Raw genomic sequence first — 18,398 nt, 5'->3', positions numbered from 1 at the left:
TTTAGGGTCCAGGTGAGGGTACGACAACGCTTTAGGGGGAGCGTACGCGTGAGGGCGCGGGTTAGTGTTAGCGTACGTGTTAGGAAGAGGGGACGGGTGAGGGTCAGGTTTCGCGGAAGGGTTAGGGTTAGGGTTCGGGCTAGGGTTAGGGTTAGGGGACGGGGAGGGTTTAGGGTCCAGGTGAGGGTACGACAACGCTTTAGGGGGAGCGTACGTGTGAGGGCGTGTGTTAGTGTTAGCGTACGGGTTAGGATTAGGGGACGGGTGAGGGTCAGGCTTCGGGGAAGGGTTAGGGTTAGGGTTCGGGCTAGGGTTAGGGTTAGGGGACGGGGAGGGTTTAGGGTCCAGGTGAGGGTACGACAACGCTTTAGGGGGAGCGTACGTGTGAGGGCGCGGGTTAGTGTTAGCGTACGGGTTAGGATTAGGGGACGGGTGAGGGTCAGGCTTCGGGGAAGTGTTAGGGTTAGGGTTCGGGCTAGGGTTAGGGTTAGGGGACGGGGACGGTTTAGGGTCCAGGTGAGGGTACGACAACGCTGTAGGGGGAGCGTACGTGTGAGGGCGCGGGTTAGTGTTAGCGTACGGGTTAGGATTAGGGGACGGGTGAGTGTCAGGCTTTAGGGAAGTGTTAGGGTTAGGGTTCGGGCTAGGGTTAGGTTTAGGGGACAGGGACAGTTTAGGGTCCAGGTGATGGTACGACAACACCTTAGGTGGAGCGTACATGTGAGGGCGCAGGTTAGTGTTAGCGTACGTGTTAGGATTAGGGGACGGGTGAGGGTCAGGCTTCGGGGAAGGGTTAGGGTTAGGGTTCGGGCTAGGGTTAGGGTTAGGGGACGGGGAGGGTTTTGGGTCCAGGTGAGGGTACGACAACGCTTTATGGGGAGCGTACGTGTGAGGGTGTGTGTTAGTGTTAGCGTACGGGTTAGGATTAGGGGACGGGTGAGGGTCAGGCTTCTGGGAAGTGTTAGGGTTAGGGTTCAGGCTAGGGATAGGGTTAGGGGACGGGGACGGTTTAGGGTCCAGGTGAGGGTACGACAACGCTTTAGGGGGAGTGTACGTATGAAAGGGCGGGTTAGTGTTAGCGTACGGGTTAGGATTAGGGGTCGGGTGAGGGTCAGGCTTCGGGGAAGTGTTAGGGTTAGGGTTCGGGCTAGGGTTAGGGTTAGGGGACGGGGAGGGTTTAGGGTCCAGGTGAGGGTACGACAACGCTTTAGGGGGAGCGTACGTGTGAGGGCGCGGGTTAGTGTTAGTGTACGGGTTAGGATTAGGGGACGGGTGACGTTCAGGCTTCGGGGAACGGTTAGGGTTAGGGTTCGGGCTAGGGTTAGGGTTAGGGGACGGGGAGGGTTTAGGGTCCATGTGACGGTACGACAACGCTTTAGGGAGAGCATACGTGTGAGGGCGTGGGTTAGTGTTAGCGTACGGGTTAGGATTATGGACGGGAGAGGGTCAGGCTTCGGGGAAGGGTTAGGGTTAGGGTTCGGGCTAGGGTTAGGGTTAGGGGACGGGGAGCGTTTAGGGTCCAGGTGAGGGTACGAAAACGCTTCAGGGGGAGCGTACGTGTGAGGGCGCGGGTGAGTGTTAGCGTACGGGTTAGGATTAGGGGACGGGTGAGGGTCAGGCTTCGGGGAAGGTTTAGGGTTGGGGTTCGGGCTAGGGTTAGGGTTAGGGGACGGTGAGGGTTTAGGGTCCAGGTGAGGGTAAGACAACGCTTTAGGGGGAGCGTACGTGTGAGGGCGCGGGTTAGTATTAGCGTACAGGTTAGGATTATGGGACGGGTGAGGGTCAGGTTTCGGGGAAGGGTTAGGGTTAGGGTTCGGGCTAGGGTTAGGGTTAGGGGATGGGGAGGGTTTAGGGTCCAGGTGAGGGTACGACAACGCTTTAGGGGGAGCGCACGCGTGAGGGCGCGGGTTAGTGTTAGCGTACGTGTTAGGAAGAGGGGACGGGTGAGGGTCAGGTTTCGCGGAAGGGTTAGGGTTAGGGTTGGGGCTAGGGTTAGGGTTAGGGGACGGGGAGGGTTTAGGGTCCAGGTGAGGGTACGACAACGCTTTAGGGGGAGCGTACGTGTGATGTCGTGGGTTAGTGTTAGCGTACGGGTTAGGATTAGGGGACGGGTGAGGGTCAGGCTTCGGGGAAGGGTTAGGGTTAGGGTTCGGGCTAGGGTTAGGGTTAGGGGACGGGGAGGGTTTAGGGTCCAGGTGAGGGTACGACAACGCTTTAGGGGGAGCGTACGTGTGAGGGCGCGGGTTAGTGTTAGCGTACGGGTTAGGATTAGGGGACGGGTGAGGGTCAGGCTTCGGGGAAGGGTTAGGGTTAGGGTTCGGGCTAGGGTTAGGGTTAGGGGACGGGGAGGGTTTAGTTTCCAGGTGAGGGTACGACAACGCTTTAGGTGGAGAGTACGTGTGAGGGCGCGGGTTAGTGTTAGCGTACGGTTTAGGATTAGGGGACGGGTGAGGGTCAGGCTTCGGGAAAGTGTTAGGGTTAGGGTTCGGGCTAGGGTTAGGGTTAGGGGATGGGGACGGTTTAGGGTCCAGGTGAGGGTACGACAACGCTTTAGGGGGAGCGTACGTGTGAGGGCACGGGTTAGTGTTAGCGTACGGGTTAGGATTAGGGGACGGGTGAGGGTCAGGCCTCTGGGAAGTTTTAGGGTTAGGCTTCGGGCTAGGGTTAGGGTTAGGGAACGGGGACGGTTTAGGGTCCAGGTGAGGGTACGACAACGCTTTAGGGGGAGCGTACGTGTGAGGGCGCGGGTTAGTGTTAGTGTACGGGTTAGGATTAGGGGATGGCTAAGGGTCAGGCTTCGGGGAAGGGTTAGGGTTAGGGTTCGGGCTAGGGTTAGGGAAGGGGACGGGGACGGTTTAGGGTCCAGGTGAGGGTACGACAACGCTGTAGGGGGAGCGTACGTGTGAGGGCGTGGGTTAGTGTTAGCGTACGGGTTAGGATTAGGGGACGGGTGAGGGTCAGGCTTCGGGGAAGGGTTAGGGTTAGGGTTCGGGCCAGGGTTAGGGTTAGGGGACGGGGAGGGTTTAGGGTCCAGGTGAGGGTACGACAACGCTTTAGGGGGAGCGTACGTGTGAGGGCGCGGGTTAGTGTTAGCGTACGGGTTAGGATTAGGGGACGGGTGAGGGTCAGGCTTCGGGGAAGTGTTAGGGTTAGGGTTCGGGCTAGGGTTAGGGTTAGGGGACGGGGACGGTTTAGGGTCCAGGTGAGGGTAAGACAACGCTTTAGGGGGAGCGTACGTGTGAGGGCGCGGGTTAGTGTTAGCGTACGGGTTAGGATTAGGGGACGGGTGAGTGTCAGGCTTTAGGGAAGTGTTAGGGTTAGGGTTCGGGCTAGGGTTAGGTTTAGGGGACAGGGACGGTTTAGGGTCCAGGTGATGGTACGACAACACCTTAGGGGGAGCGTTCATGTGAGGGCGCAGGTTAGTGTTAGCGTACGTGTTAGGATTAGGGGACGGGTGAGGGTCAGGCTTCAGGGAAGGGTTAGGGTTAGGGTTCGGGCTAGGGTTAGGGTTAGGGGACGGGGAGGGTTTTGGGTCCAGGTGAGGGTACGACAACGCTTTATGGGGAGCGTACGTGTGAGGGTGTGTGTTAGTGTTAGCGTACGGGTTAGGATTAGGGACGGGTGAGGGTCAGGCTTCTGGGAAGTGTTAGGGTTAGGCTTCAGGCTAGGGATAGGGTTAGGGGACGGGGACGGTTTAGGGTCCAGGTGAGGGTACGACAACGCTTTAGGGGGAGTGTACGTATGAAAGCGCGGGTTAGTGTTAGCGTACGGGTTAGGATTAGGGGACGGGTGAGGGTCAGGCTTCGGGGAAGGGTTAGGGTTAGGGTTCGGGCTAGGGTTAGGGTTAGGGGACGGGGAGGGTTTAGGGTCCAGGTGAGGGTACGACAACGCTTTAGGGGGAGCGTACGTGTGAGGGCGCGGGTTAGTGTTAGTGTACGGGTTAGGATTAGGGGACGGGTGACGTTCAGGCTTCGGGGAACGGTTAGGGTTAGGGTTCGGGCTAGGGTTAGGGTTAGGTTTAGGGGACGGGGAGGGTTTAGGGTCCAGGTGAGGGTACGACAATGCTTTAGGTGGAGCGTACGTGTGAGGGCGCGGGTTAGTGTTAGCGAACGGTTTAGGATTAGGGGACGGGTGAGGGTCAGGCTTCGGGGAAGGGTTAGGGTTAGGGTTCGGGCTAGGGTTAGGGTTAGGGGACGGGGAGGGTTTAGGGTCCATGTGACGGTACGACAACGCTTTAGGGAGAGCATACGTGTGAGGGTGTGGGTTAGTGTTAGCGTACGGGTTAGGATTATGGACGGGAGAGGGTCAGGCTTCGGGGAAGGGTTAGGGTTAGGGTTCGGGCTAGGGTTAGGGTTAGGGGACGGGGAGCGTTTAGGGTCCAGGTGAGGGTACGAAAATGCTTTAGGGGGAGCGTACGTGTGAGGGCGCGGGTGAGTGTTAGCGTACGGGTTAGGATTAGGGGACGGGTGAGGGTCAGGCTTCGGGGAAGGTTTAGGGTTGGGGTTCGGGCTAGGGTTAGGGTTAGGGGACGGTGAGGGTTTAGGGTCCAGGTGAGGGTAAGACAACGCTTTAGGGGGAGCGTACGTGTGAGGGCGCGGGTTAGTATTAGCGTACAGGTTAGGATTATGGGACGGGTGAGGGTCAGGTTTCGGGGAAGGGTTAGGGTTAGGGTTCGGGCTAGGGTTAGGGTTAGGGGATGGGGAGGGTTTAGGGTCCAGGTGAGGGTACGACAACGCTTTAGGGGGAGCGCACGCGTGAGGGCGCGGATTAGTGTTAGCGTACGTGTTAGGAAGAGGGGACGGGTGAGGGTCAGGTTTCGCGGAAGGGTTAGGGTTAGGGTTCGGGCTAGGGTTAGGGTTAGGGGACGGGGAGGGTTTAGGGTCCAGGTGAGGGTACGACAACGCTTTAGGGGGAGCGTACGTGTGAGGGCGTGGGTTAGTGTTAGTGTACGGGTTAGGATTAGGGGACGGGTGAGGGTCAGGCTTCGGGGAAGGGTTAGGGTTAGGGTTCGGGCTAGGGTTAGGGTTAGGGGACGGGGAGGGTTTAGGGTCCAGGTGAGGGTACGACAACGCTTTAGGGGGAGCGTACGTGTGAGGGCGCGGGTTAGTGTTAGCGTACGGGTTAGGATTAGGGGACGGGTGAGGGTCAGGCTTCGGGGAAGGGTTAGGGTTAGGGTTCGGGCTAGGGTTAGGGTTAGGGGACGGGGAGGGTTTAGGTTCCAGGTGAGGGTACGACAACGCTTTAGGTGGAGAGTACGTGTGAGGGCGCGGGTTAGTGTTAGCGTACGGTTTAGGATTAGGGGACGGGTGAGGGTCAGGCATCGGGAAAGTGTTAGGGTTAGGGTTCGGGCTAGGGTTAGGGTTAGGGGATGGGGACGGTTTAGGGTCCAGGTGAGGGTACGACAACGCTTTAGGGGGAGCGTACGTGTGAGGGCACGGGTTAGTGTTAGCGTACGGGTTAGGATTAGGGGACGGGTGAGGGTCAGGCCTCTGGGAAGTTTTAGGGTTAGGGTTCGGGCTAGGGTTAGGGTTAGGGAACGGGGACGGTTTAGGGTCCAGGTGAGGGTACGACAACGCTTTAGGGGGAGCGTACGTGTGAGGGCGCGGGTTAGTGTTAGTGTACGGGTTAGGATTAGGGGATGGCTAAGGGTCAGGCTTCGGGGAAGGGTTAGGGTTAGGGTTCGGTCTAGGGTTAGGGAAGGGGACGGGGACGGTTTAGGGTCCAGGTGAGGGTACGACAACGCTGTAGGGGGAGCGTACGTGTTAGGGCGCGGGTTAGTGTTAGCGTACGGGTTAGGATTAGGGGACGGGTGAGGGTCAGGCTTCGGGGAAGGGTTAGGGTTAGGGTTCGGGCCAGGGTTAGGGTTAGGGTTAGGGGACGGGGAGGGTTTAGGGTCCAGGTGAGGGTACGACAACGCTTTAGGTGGAGCGAACGTGTGAGGGTGCAGGTTAGTGTTAGCGTACGGTTTACGATTAGGGGACGGGTGAGGGTCAGGCTTCGGGGAAGGGTTAGGGTTAGGGTTCGGGCTAGGGTTAGGGTTAGGGGATGGGGACGGTTTAGGGTCCAGGTGAGGGTACGACAACGCTTTAGGGGGAGCGTACGTGTGAGGGCGCGGGTTAGTGTTAGCATACGGGTTAGGATTAGGGGACGGGTGGGGGTCAGGCATCGGGGAAGGGTTAGGGTTGGGGTTCGGGCTAGGGTTAGGGTTAGGGGACGGGGAGGGTTTAGGGTCCAGGTGAGGGTACGACAACGCTTTATGGGGAGCGTACGTGTGAGGGTGTGTGTTAGTGTTAGCGTACGGGTTAGGATTAGGGACGGGTGAGGGTCAGGCTTCTGGGAAGTGTTAGGGTTAGGGTTCAGGCTAGGGATAGGGTTAGGGGACGGGGACGGTTTAGGGTCCAGGTGAGGGTACGACAACGCTTTAGGGGGAGTGTACGTATGAAAGCGCGGGTTAGTGTAGGCGTACGGGTTAGGATTAGGGGACGGGTGAGGTTTAGGCTTCGGGGAAGGGTTAGGGTTAGGGTTCGGGCTAGGGTTAGGGTTAGGGGACGGGGAGGGTTTAGGGTCCAGGTGAGGGTACGACAACGCTTTAGGGGGAGCGTACGTGTGAGGGCGCGGGTTAGTGTTAGTGTACGGGTTAGGATTAGGGGACGGGTGACGTTCAGGCTTCGGGGAACGGTTAGGGTTAGGGTTCGGGCTAGGGTTAGGGTTAGGTTTAGGGGACGGGGAGGGTTTAGGGTCCAGGTGAGGGTACGACAATGCTTTAGGTGGAGCGTACGTGTGAGGGCGCGGGTTAGTGTTAGCGAACGGTTTAGGATTAGGGGACGGGTGAGGGTCAGGCTTCGGGGAAGGGTTAGGGTTAGGGTTCGGGCTAGGGTTAGGGTTAGGGGACGGGGAGGGTTTAGGGTCCATGTGACGGTACGACAACGCTTTAGGGAGAGCATACGTGTGAGGGCGTGGGTTAGTGTTAGCGTACGGGTTAGGATTATGGACGGGAGAGGGTCAGGCTTCGGGGAAGGGTTAGGGTTAGGGTTCGGGCTAGGGTTAGGGTTAGGGGATGGGGAGGGTTTAGGGTCCAGGAGAGGGTACGACAACGTTTTAGGGGGAGCGTACGTGTGAGCGCGTGGGTTAGTGTTAGCGTACGGTTTAGGATTAGGGGACGGGTGAGGGTCAGGCTTCGGGGAAGGGTTAGTGTGAGGGTTCGGGCTAGGGTTAGTGTTAGGGGACGGGGAGGGTTTAGGGTCCAGGTGAGGGTACGAGAACGCTTTAGGGGGAGCGTACGTGTGAGGGCGCGGGTTAGTGTTAGCCTACGGGTTGGGATTAGGGGACGAGTGAGGGTCAGGCTTCGGGGAAGTGTTAGGGTTAGGGTTCGGGCTAGGGTTAGGTTTAGGGGACGGGGAGGGTTTAGGGTCCAGGTGAGGGTACGACAACGCTTTAGGGGGAGCATACGTGTGAGGGCGCGGGTTTGTGTTATCGTACGGGTTAGGATTATGGGAAGGGTGAGGGTCAGGCTTCGGGGAAGTGTTAGGGTTAGGGTTCGGGCTAGGGTTAGGGTTAGGGGACGGGGAGGGTTTCGGGTCCAGGTGAGGGTACGACAACGCTTTAGGGGGAACGTACGTGTGAGGGCGCGGGTTAGTGTTAGCGTACGGGTTAGGATTAGGGGACGGGTGAGGGTCAGGCTTCGGGGAAGGGTTAGGGTTAGGGTTCGGGCTAGGGTTAGGGTTAGGGGACGGGGAGGGTTTCGGGTCCAGGTGAGGGTACGACAACGCTTTAGGGGGAGCGTACGTGTGAGGGCGTGGGTTAGTGTTAGCGTACGGGTTAGGATTAGGGGACTGGTGAGGGTCAGGCTTTAGGGAAGGGTTAGGGGTAGGGTTCGGGCTAGGGTTAGGGTTAGGGGACGGGGACGGTTTAGGGTCCAGGTGAGGGTAGGACAACGCTTTAGGGGGAGCGTACGTGTGAGGGCTCGGGTTTGTGTTAGCGTACGGGTTAGGATTAGGGGACGGGTGAGGGTCAGGCTTCGGGGAAGTGTTAGGGTTAGGGTTCGGGCTAGGGTTAGGGTTAGGGGACGGGGACGGTTTAGGGTCCAGGAGAGGGTACGACAACGTTTTAGGGGGAGCGTACGTGTGAGGGCGCGGGTTAGTGTTAGCGTACGGTTTAGGATTAGGGGACGGGTGAGGGTCAGGCTTCGGGGAAGGGTTAGGGTTAGGGTTCGGGCTAGGGTTAGGGTTAGGGGACGGGGACGGTTTAGGGTCCAGGTGACGGTACGACAACGCTTTAGGGGGAGCGTACGTGTGAGGGCGTGAGTTAGTGTTAGCGTACTGGTTAGGATTAGGGTACGGGTGATGGTCAGGCTTCGGGGAAGGGTTAGGGTTAGGGTTCGGGCTAGGGTTAGGGTTAGGGGACGGGGAGGGTTTAGGGTCCAGGAGAGGGTACGACAACGATTTAAGGGGAGCGTACGTGTGAGGGCGCGGGTTAGTGTTAGCGTACGGGTTAGGATTAGGGGACGGGTGAGGGTCAGGCTTCGGGGAAGGGTTAGGGTTAGGGTTCGGGCTAGGGTTAGGGTTAGGGGACGGGGAGGGTTTAGGGTCCAGGTGAGGGTACGACAACGCTTTAGGGGGAGCGTACGTGTGAGGGCGCGGGTTAGTGTTAGCGTACGGGTTAGGATTAGGGGACGGGTGAGGGTCAGACTTCGGGGAAGGGTTAGGGTTAGGGTTCGGGCTAGGGTTAGGGTTAGGGGACGGGGACGGTTTAGGGTCCAGGTGAGGGTACGACAACGCTTTAGGGGGAGCGTACGTGTGAGGGCGCGGGTTTGTGTTAGCGTACGGGTTAGGATTAGGGGACGGGTGAGCGTCAGGTTTCGGGGAAGTGTTAGGGTTAGGGTTCGGGCTAGGGTTAGGGTTAGGGGACGGGGATGGTTTAGGGTCCAGGTGAGGGTACGACAACGCTTTAGGGGGATCGTACGTGTGAGGGCGCGGGTTAGTGTTAGCGTACGGGTTAGGATTAGGGGACGGGTGAGGGTCAGGCTTCGGGGAAGGGTTAGGGTTAGGGTTCGGGCTAGGGTTAGGGTTAGGGGACGGGGAGGGTTTAGGGTCCAGGTGAGGGTACGACAACGCTTTAGGGGGAGCGTACGTGTGAGGGCGCGGGTTTGTGTTAGCGTACGGGTTAGGATTAGGGGACGGGTGAGGGTCAGGCTTCGGGGAAGTGTTAGGGTTAGGGTTCGGGCTAGGTTTAGGGTTAGGGGACGGGGAGGGTTTAGGGTCCAGGTGAGGGTACGACTACACTTTAGGGGGAGCGTACATGTGAGGGCGCGGGTTAGTGTTAGCGTACGCATTAGGATTAGGGGACGGGTGAGGGTCAGGCTTCGGGGAAGGGTTAGGGTTAGGGTTCGGGCTAGGGTTAGGGTTAGGGGATGGGGAGGGTTTAGGGTCCAGGAGAGGGTACGACAACGTTTTAGGGGGAGCGTACGTGTGAGGGCGTGAGTTAGTGTTAGCGTACTGGTTAGGATTAGGGTACGGGTGATGGTCAGGCTTCGGGGAAGGGTTAGGGTTAGGGTTCGGGCTAGGGTTAGGGTTAGGGGACGGGGAGGGTTTAGGGTCCAGGAGAGGGTACGACAACATTTTAGGGGGAGCGTACGTGTGAGGGCGCGGGTTAGTGTTAGCGTACGGGTTAGGATTAGGGGACGGGTGAGGGTCAGGCTTCGGGGAAGGGTTAGGGTTAGGGTTCGGGCTAGGGTTAGGGTTAGGGGACGGGGAGGGTTTAGGGTCCAGGTGAGGGTACGAGAAGGCTTTAGGGGGAGCGTACGTGTGAGGGCGCGGGTTAGTGTTAGCCTACGGGTTAGGATTAGGGGACGAGTGAGGGTCAGGCTTCGGGGAAGGGTTAGGGTTAGGGTTCGGGCTAGGGTTAGGGTTAGGGGACGGGGAGGGTTTAGGGTCCAGGTGAGGGTACGACAACGCTTTAGGGGGAGCGTACGTGTGAGGGCGCGGGTTAGTGTTAGTGTACGGGTTAGGATTATGGGACGGGTGAGTGTCAGGCTTCGGGGAAGGGTTAGGGTTAGGATTCGGGTTAGGGTTAGGGTTAGGGGACGGGGAGGGTTTCGGGTCCAGGTGAGGGTACGACAACGCTTTAGGGGGAGCGTACGTGTGAGGGCGCGGGTTAGTGTTAGCGTACGGGTTAGGATTAGGGGACTGGTGAGGGTCAGGCTTTCGGGAAGGGTTAGGGGTAGGGTTCGGGCTAGGGTTAGGGTTAGGGGACGGGGACGGTTTACGGTGCAGGTGAGGGTACGACAACGCTTTAGGGGGAGCGTACGTGTGAGGGCGCGGGTTAGTGTTAGCGTACGGGTTAGGATTAGGGGAAGGGTGAGTGTCAGGCTTTAGGGAAGTGTTAGGGTTAGGGTTCGGGCTAGGGTTAGGTTTAGGGGACAGGGACGGTTTAGGGTCCAGGTGAGGGTACGACAACACTTTAGGGGGAGCATACGTGTGAGGGCGCAGGTTAGTGTTAGCGTACGTGTTAGGATTAGGGGACGGGTGAGGGTCAGGCTTCGGGGAAGGGTTAGGGTTAGGGTTCGGGCTAGGGTTAGGGTTACGGGACGGGGAGGGTTTTGGGTCCAGGTGAGGGTACGACAACGCTTTAGGGGGAGGTACGTGTGAGGGCGTGTGTTAGTGTTAGCGTACAGGTTAGGATTAGGGGACGGGTGAGGGTCAGGCTTCTGGGAAGTGTTAGGGTTAGGGTTCGGGCTAGGGTTAGGGTTAGGGGACGGGGACGGTTTAGGGTCCAGGTGAGGGTACGACAACGCTTTAGGGGGAGCGTACGTGTGAGGGTGCGGGTTAGTGTTAGCGTACGGGTTAGGATTAGGGGACGGGTGAGGGTCAGGCTTCGGGGAAGAGTTCGGGTTAGTGTTCGGGCTAGGGTTAGGGTTAGGGGACGGGGACGGTTTAGGGTCCAGGTGACGGTACGACAACGCTTTAGGGAGAGCGTACGTGTGAGGGCGTGGGATAGTGTTAGCGTACGTGTTAGGATTAGGGGACGGGTGAGGGTCAGGCTTCGGGGAAGGTTTAGGGTTAGGGTTCGGGCTAGGGTTAGGGTTAGGGAACGGGGACGGTTTAGGGTCCAGGTGACGGTACGAAAACGCTTTAGGGAGAGTGTACGTGTGAGGGCGTGGGTTAGTGTTAGCGTACGGGTTAGGATTAGGGGACGGGTGAGGGTCAGGCTTCGGGGAAGGGTTAGGGTTAGGGTTCGGGCTAGGGTTAGGGTTAGGAGACGGGGAGGGTTTAGGGTCCAGGTGAGGGTACGACAACGCTTTAGGGGGAGCGTACGTGTGAGGGCGCGGGTTAGTGTTAGCGTACGGGTAGGATTAGGGGACGGGTGAGGGTCAGGCTTCAGGGAAGGTTTAGGGTTATGGTTCGGGCTAGGGTTAGGGTTAGGGGACGGGGACGGTTTAGGGTCCAGGTGACGGTACGACAACGCTTTAGGGAGAGCGTACGTGTGAGGGCGTGGGTTAGTGTTAGCGTACGGGTTAGGATTAGGGGACGGGTGAGGGTCAGGCTTCGGGGAAGAGTTAGGGTTAGGGTTCTGGCTAGGGTTAGGGTTAGGGGACGGGTAGGGTTTAGGGTCCAGGTGAGGGTACAACAACGCTTTAGGGGGAGCGTACGTGTGAGGGCGCGGGTTAGTGTTATCATAAGGGTTAGGATTAGGGGACGGGTGAGGGTCAGGCTTCGGGGAAGGGTTAGGGTTAGGGTTCGGGCTAGGGTTAGGGTTAGGGGATGGGGACGGTTTAGGGTCCAGGTGAGGGTACGACAACGCTTTAGGGGGAGCGTACGTGTGAGGGCGCGGGTTAGTATTAGCATACGCGTTAGGATTAGGGGACGGGTGAGGGTCAGGCTTCGGGGAAGGGTTAGGGTTAGGGTTCGGGCTAGGGTTAGGGTTAGGGGACGGGGAGGGTTTAGGGTCCAGGTGAGGGTACGAGAACGCTTTAGGGGGAGCGTACGTGTGAGGGCGCGTGTTAGTGTTAGCGTACGGGTTAGGATTAGGGGACGGGTGAGGGTCAGGCTTCGGGGAAGGGTTAGGGTTAGGGTTCGGGCTAGGGTTAGGGTTAGGGGACGGGGAGGGTTTAGGGTCCAGGTGAGAGTGCGACAACGGTTTAGGTGGAGCGTACGTGTGAGGGCGCGGGTTAGTGTTAGCGTACGGTTTAGGATTAGGGGACTGGTGAGGGTCAGGCTCGGGGAAGGGTTAGGGTTAGGGTTCGGGCTAGGGTTAGGGTTAGGGGACGGGGACGGTTTAGGGTCCAGGTGAGGGTACGACAACGCTTTAGGGGGAGCATACGTGTGAGGGCGCGGGTCAGTGTTAGCGTACGGGTTAGGATTAGGGGACGGGTGAGGGTCAGGCTTCGGGGAAGGGTTAGGGTTAGGGTTCGGGCTAGGGTTAGGGTTAGGGGATGGGGAGGGTTTAGGGTCCAGGTGAGGGTACGACAACGCTTTAGGGGGACCGTACGTGTGAGGGCGCGGGTTAGTGTTAGCGAACGTGTTAGGAAGAGGGGACGGGTGTGGGTCAGGCTTCGGGGAAGGGTTAGGGTTAGGGTTCGGGCTAGGGTTAGGGTTAGGGGACGGGGAGGGTTCAGGGTCCAGGTGAGGGTACGACAACGCTTTAGGGGGAGCGTACGTGTGAGGGCGTGGGTTAGTGTTAGCGTACGGGTTAGGATTAGGGGTCGGGTGAGTGTCAGGCTTCGGGGAAGGGTTAGGGTTAGGGTTTCGGCTAGGGTTAGGGTTAGGGGACGGGGACGGTTTAGGGTCCAGGTGAGGGTACGAAACACTTTAGGGGGAGCGTACGTGTGAGGGCGCGGGTTAGTGTTAGCGTACGGGTTAGGATTAGGGGACGGGTGAGGGTCCGGCTTCGGGGAAGAGTTAGGGATAGGGTTCGGGCTAGGGTTAGGGTTAGGGGACGGGGAGGGTTTAGGGTCCAGGTGAGGGTACGACAACGCTTTAGGGGGAGCGTACGTGTGAGGACGTGGGTTAGTGTTAGCGTACGGGTTAGGATTAGGGGACGGGTGAGGGTCAGGCTTCTGGGAAGTGTTAGGTTTAGGGTTCGGGCTAGGGTTAGGGTTAGGGGACGGGGACGGTTTAGGGTCCAGGTGAGGGTACGACAACGCTTTACGGGGAGCGTACGTGTGAGGGCGTGGTTAGTGTTAGCGTACGGGTTAGGATTAGGGGACGGGTGAGGGTCAGGCTTCTGGGAAGTGTTAGGTTTAGGGTTCGGCCTAGGGTTAGGGTTAGGGGACAGGGACGGTTTAGGGTCCAGGTGACGGTACGACAACGCTTTGTGGAGAGCGTACGTGTGAGGGCGTGGGTTAGTGTTAGCGTACGGGTTAGGATTAGGGGTCGGGTGAGGGTCAGGCTTCGGGGAAGGGTTAGGGTTAGAGTTCGCGCTAGCGTTAGGGTTAGGGGACGGGGAGGGTTTAGGGTCCAGGTCAGGGTACGACAACGCTTTAGGGGGAGCGTACGTGTTAGGGCGCGGGTTTGTGTTAGCGTACGGTTTAGGATTAGGGGACGGGTGAGGGTCAGGCTTCGGGGAAGGGTTAGGGTTAGGGTTCGGGCTAGGGTTAGGGTTAGGGGACGGGGAGGGTTCAGGGTCCAGGTGAGGGTACGACAACGCTTTAGGGGGAGCGTACGTGTGAGGGCGTGGGTTAGTGTTAGCGTACGGGTTAGGATTAGGGGTCGGGTGAGGGTCAGGCTTCGGGGAAGGGTTAGGGTTAGGGTTCGGGCTAGGGTTAGGGTTAGGGGACGGGGACGGTTTAGGGTCCAGGTGAGGGTACGAAACACTTTAGGGGGAGCGTACGTGTGAGGGCGCGGGTTAGTGTTAGCGTACGGGTTAGGATTAGGGGACGGGTGAGGGTCAGGCTTCGGGGAAGGGTTAGGGATAGGGTTCGGGCTAGGGTTAGGGTTAGGGGACGGGGAGGGTTTAGGGTCCAGGTGAGGGTACGACAACGCCTTCGGGGGAGCGTACGTGTGAGGACGTGGGTTAGTGTTAGCGTACGGGTTAGGATTAGGGGACGGGTGAGGGTCAGGCTTCTGGGAAGTGTTAGGTTTAGGGTTCGGGCTAGGGTTAGGGTTAGGGGACGGGGAGGGTTTAGGGTCCAGGTGACGGTACGACAACGCTTTGGGGAGAGCGTACGTGTGAGGGCGTGGGTTAGTGTTAGCGTACGGGTTAGGATTAGGGGACGGGTGAGGGTCATGCTTCGGGGAAGGGTTAGGCTTAGAGTTCTGGCTAGGGTTATGGTTAGGGGACGGAGAGGGTTTAGGGTCTAGGTGAGGGTACGACAACGCTTTAGGGGGAGCGTACGTGTGCGGGCGCGGGTTAGTGTTAGCGTACGGGTTAGTATTAGGGGACGGGTGAGGGTCAGGCTTCGGGGAAGCGTTAGGGTTAGGGTTCGGGCTAGGGTTAGGGTTAGGGGACGGGGTGGGTTTAGTGTCCAGTTGAGGGTACGACAACGATTTAGGGGGAGCGTACGTGTGACTGCGCGGGTTAGTGTTAGCGTACGGGTTAGGATTAGGGGACAGGTGAGGGTCAGGCTTCAGGGAAGGGTTAGGGTTAGGGTTCGGGCTAGGGTTAGGGTTAGGGGACGGGGACGGTTTAGGGTCCAAGTGACGGTACGACAACGCTTTAGGGGGAGCGTACGAGTGAGGGCGTAGGTTAGTGTTAGCGTACTGGTTAGGATTAGGGGACGGCTGAGGGTCAGGTTTCGGGGAAGGGTTAGGGTTAGTGTTTGGGCTAGGGTTAGGGTTAGGGGACGGGGAGGGTTTAGGGTCCAGGTGAGGGTACGACAACGCTTTAGGGGGAGCGTACGTGTGAGGGCGTGGGTTAGTGTTAGCGTACGGGTTAGGATTAGGGGACAGGTGAGGGTCAGGCTTCGGGGAAGGGTTAGGGTTAGGGTTCGGGCTAGGGTTAGGGTTAGGGGACGGGGAGGGTTTAGGGTCCAGGTGAGGGTACGACAACACTTTAGGGGGAGCGTATGTGTGAGGGCGCGGGTTAGTGTTAGCGTACGGGTTAGGAAGAGGGGACGGGTGAGCGTCAGGCTTCAGGGAATGGTTAGGGTTAGGGTTCGGGCTAGGGTTAGGGTTAGGGGACGGGGAGGGTTTAGGGTCCAGTTGAGGGTACGACAACGCTTTAGGTGGAGCGTACGTGTGAGGGCGCAGGTTAGTGTTAGCGTACGGGTTAGGATTAGGGGACGGGTGAGGGTAAGGCTTTGGGGAAGGGTTAGGGTTAGGGTTCGGGCTAGGGTTAGGGTTAGGGGACGGGGACGGTTTAGGGTCCAGGTGACGGTACGACAACGCTTTAGGGAGAGCGTACATGTGAGGGCGTGGGTTAGTGTTAGCGTACGGGTTGGGATTAGGGGACGGGTGAGGGTCAGGCTTCGGGGAAGGGTTAGGGTTAGGGTTCGGGCTAGGGTTAGGGTTAGGGGACGGGGAGGGTTTAGGGTCCAGGTGAGGGTATGACAACGCTTTAGGGGGAGCGTACGTGTGAGGGCGCGGGTTAGTGTTAGCGTACGGGTTAGGATTAGGGGACGTGTGAGGGTCAGGCTTCGGGGAAGGGTTAGAGTTAGGGTTCGGGCTAGGGTTAGGTTTAGGGGACGGGGAGGGTTTAGGGTCCAGGTGAGGGTACGACAACGCTTTAGGGGGAGCATACGTGTGAGGGCGCGGGTCTGTGTTAGTGTACGGGTTAGGATTAGGGGACGGGTGAGTGTCAGGCTTCGGGGAAGTGTTAGTGTTAGGGTTTGGGGTAGGGTTAGGGTTAGGGGACGGGGAGGGTTTAGGGTCCAGGTGAGGGTACGACAACGCTTTAGGGGGAGCGTACGTGTGAGCGCGTGGGTTAGTGTTAGTGTACGGGTTAGGATTAGGGGACGGGTGAGGGTCAGGCTTCGGGGAAGGGTTAGGGTTACGGTTCGGGCTAGGGTTAGAGTTAGGGGACGCGGAGGGTTTAGGGTCCAGGTGAGGGTACGACAACGCTTTAGGGGGAGCGTACGTGTGAGGGCGCGGGTTAGTGTTAGCGTACGGGTTAGGATTATGGGACGGGTGAGGGTCAGGCTTCGGGGAAGGGTTAGGGTTAGGGTTCGGGCTAGGGTTAAGGTTAGCGGATGAGGAGGGTTTAGGGTCCAGGTGAGGGTACGACAACGCTTTAGGGGGAGCGTACGTGTGAGGGCGCGGGTTAGTGTTAGCGTACGGGTTAGGATTAGGGGACGGGTGAGGGTCAGGCTTCGGGGAAGGGTTAGGGTTAGGGTTCGGGCTAGGGTTAGGGTTAGGGGACGGGGTGGGTTTAGGGTCCAGGAGACGGTACGACAACGCTTTAGGGAGAGCGTACGTGTGAGGGCGTGGGTTAGTGTTAGCGTACGGGTTAGGATTACGGGACGGGTGAGGGTCAGGCTTCGGGGAAGTGTTAGGGTTAGGGTTCGGGCTAGGGTTAGGGTTAGGGAACGGGGAGGGTTTAGGGTCCAGGTGAGGGTACGACAACGCTTTAGGGGGAGCGTACGTGTGAAGACGCGGGTTAGTGTTAGCGTACGGGTTAGGATTAGGGGACGGGTGAGGGTCAGGCTTCGGGGAAGGGTTAGGGTTAGGGTTCGGGCTAGGGTTAGGGTTAGGGGACGGGGACAGTTTAGGGTCCAGGTGAGGGTACGACAACGCTTTACGGGGAGCGTACGTGTGAGGGCGTGGTTTAGTGTTAGCGTACGGGGTAGGATTAGGGGACGGGTGAGGGTCAGGCTACTGGGAAGTGTTAGGGTTAGGGTTCGGGCTAGGGTTAGGGTTAGGGGACGGGGACGGTTTAGGGTCCAGGTGAGGGTACGACAACGCTTTAGGGGGAGCGTACGTGTGAGGGCGTGGGTTAGTGTTAGCGTACGGGTTAGGATTAGGGGACGGGTGAGGGTCAGGCTTCGGGGAAGGGGTAGGGTTAGGGTTCGGGCTAGGGTTAGGGTTAGGGGACGGGGACGGTTTAGGGTCCAGGTGACGGTATGACAACGCTTTAGGGGGAGCATACGTGTGAGGGCGTGGGTTAGTGTTAGCGTACGGGTTAGGATTAGGGGACGGGTGAGGGTCAGGCTTCGGGGAAGGGTTAGGGTTAGGGTTCGGGCTAGGGTTAGGGTTAGGGGACGGGGAGGGTTTAGGGTCCAGGTGAGCGTACGACAACGCTTTAGGGGGAGCGTACGTGTGAGGGCGCGGGTTAGTGTTAGCGTACGGGTAGGATTAGGGGACGGGTGAGTGTCAGGCTTCGGGGAAGGTTTAGGGTTAGGGTTCGGGCTAGGGTTAGGGTTAGGGGACGGGGACGGTTTAGAGTCCAGGTGACGGTACGACAACGCTTTAGGGAGAGCGTACGTGTGAGGGCGTGGGTTAGTGTTAGCGTACGGGTTAGGATTATGGGACGGGTGAGGGTCAGGCTTCGGGGAAGGGTTAGGGTTAGGGTTCGGGCTAGGGTTAGGGTTAGGGTTAGGGGACGGGGAGGGTTTAGGGTCCAGGTGAGTGTACAACAACGCTTTAGGGGGAGCGTACGTGTGAGGGCGCGGGTTAGTGTTATCATAAGGGTTAGGATTAGGGGACGGGTGAGGGTCAGGCTTCGGGGAAGGTTTAGGGTTAGGGTTCGGGCTAGGGTTAGGGTTAGGGGATGGGGACGGTTTAGGGTCCAGGTGAGGGTACGACAACGCTTTAGGGGGAGCGTACGTGTGAGGGCGCGGGTTAGTGTTAGCGTACGGGTTAGGATTAGGGGACGGGTGAGGGTCAGGCTTCAGGGAAGGGTTAGGGTTAGGGTTTGGGCTAGGGTTAGGGTTAGGGGACGGGGAGGGTTTAGGGTCCAGGTGAGGGTACGACAACGCTTTATGGGGAGCGTACGTGTGAGGGCGCGGGTTAGTGTTAGCGTACGGGTTAGGATTAGGGGACGGGTGAGGGTCAGGCTTCGGGGAAGGGTTAGGGATAGGGTTAGGGTACGGGGACGGTTTAGGGTCCAGTGACGGTACGACAACGCTTTAGGGAGAGCGTACGTGTGAGGGCGTGCGTTAGTGTTAGCGTACGTGTTAGGATTAGGGGACGGGTGAGGGTCAGGCTTCGGGGAAGGGTTAGGGTTAGAGTTCTGGCTAGGGTTAGGGTTAGGGGACGGAGAGGGTTTAGGGTCCAGGTGAGGGTACGACAACGCTTTAGGGGGAGCGTACGTGTGAGGGCGCGGGTTAGTGTTAGCGTACGGGTTAGGATTACGGGACGGGTGAGTGTAAGGCTTCGGGGAAGGGTTAGGGTTAGGGTTCGGGCTAGGGTTAGGGTTAGGGGACGGGGTGGGTTTAGGGTCCAGGTGAGGGTACGACAACGCTTTAGGGGGAGCGTACGTGTGAGGGCGCGGGTTAGTGTTAGCGTACGGGTTAGGATTAGGGGACG

Source organism: Delphinus delphis, chromosome 10, assembly GCF_949987515.2.
Source record: "Delphinus delphis chromosome 10, mDelDel1.2, whole genome shotgun sequence".
Classification (NCBI taxonomy): Eukaryota; Metazoa; Chordata; class Mammalia; order Artiodactyla; family Delphinidae; genus Delphinus; species Delphinus delphis.
The sequence above is the reverse complement of the archived record's forward strand: the minus strand, read 5'-3'. Positions refer to the sequence as shown.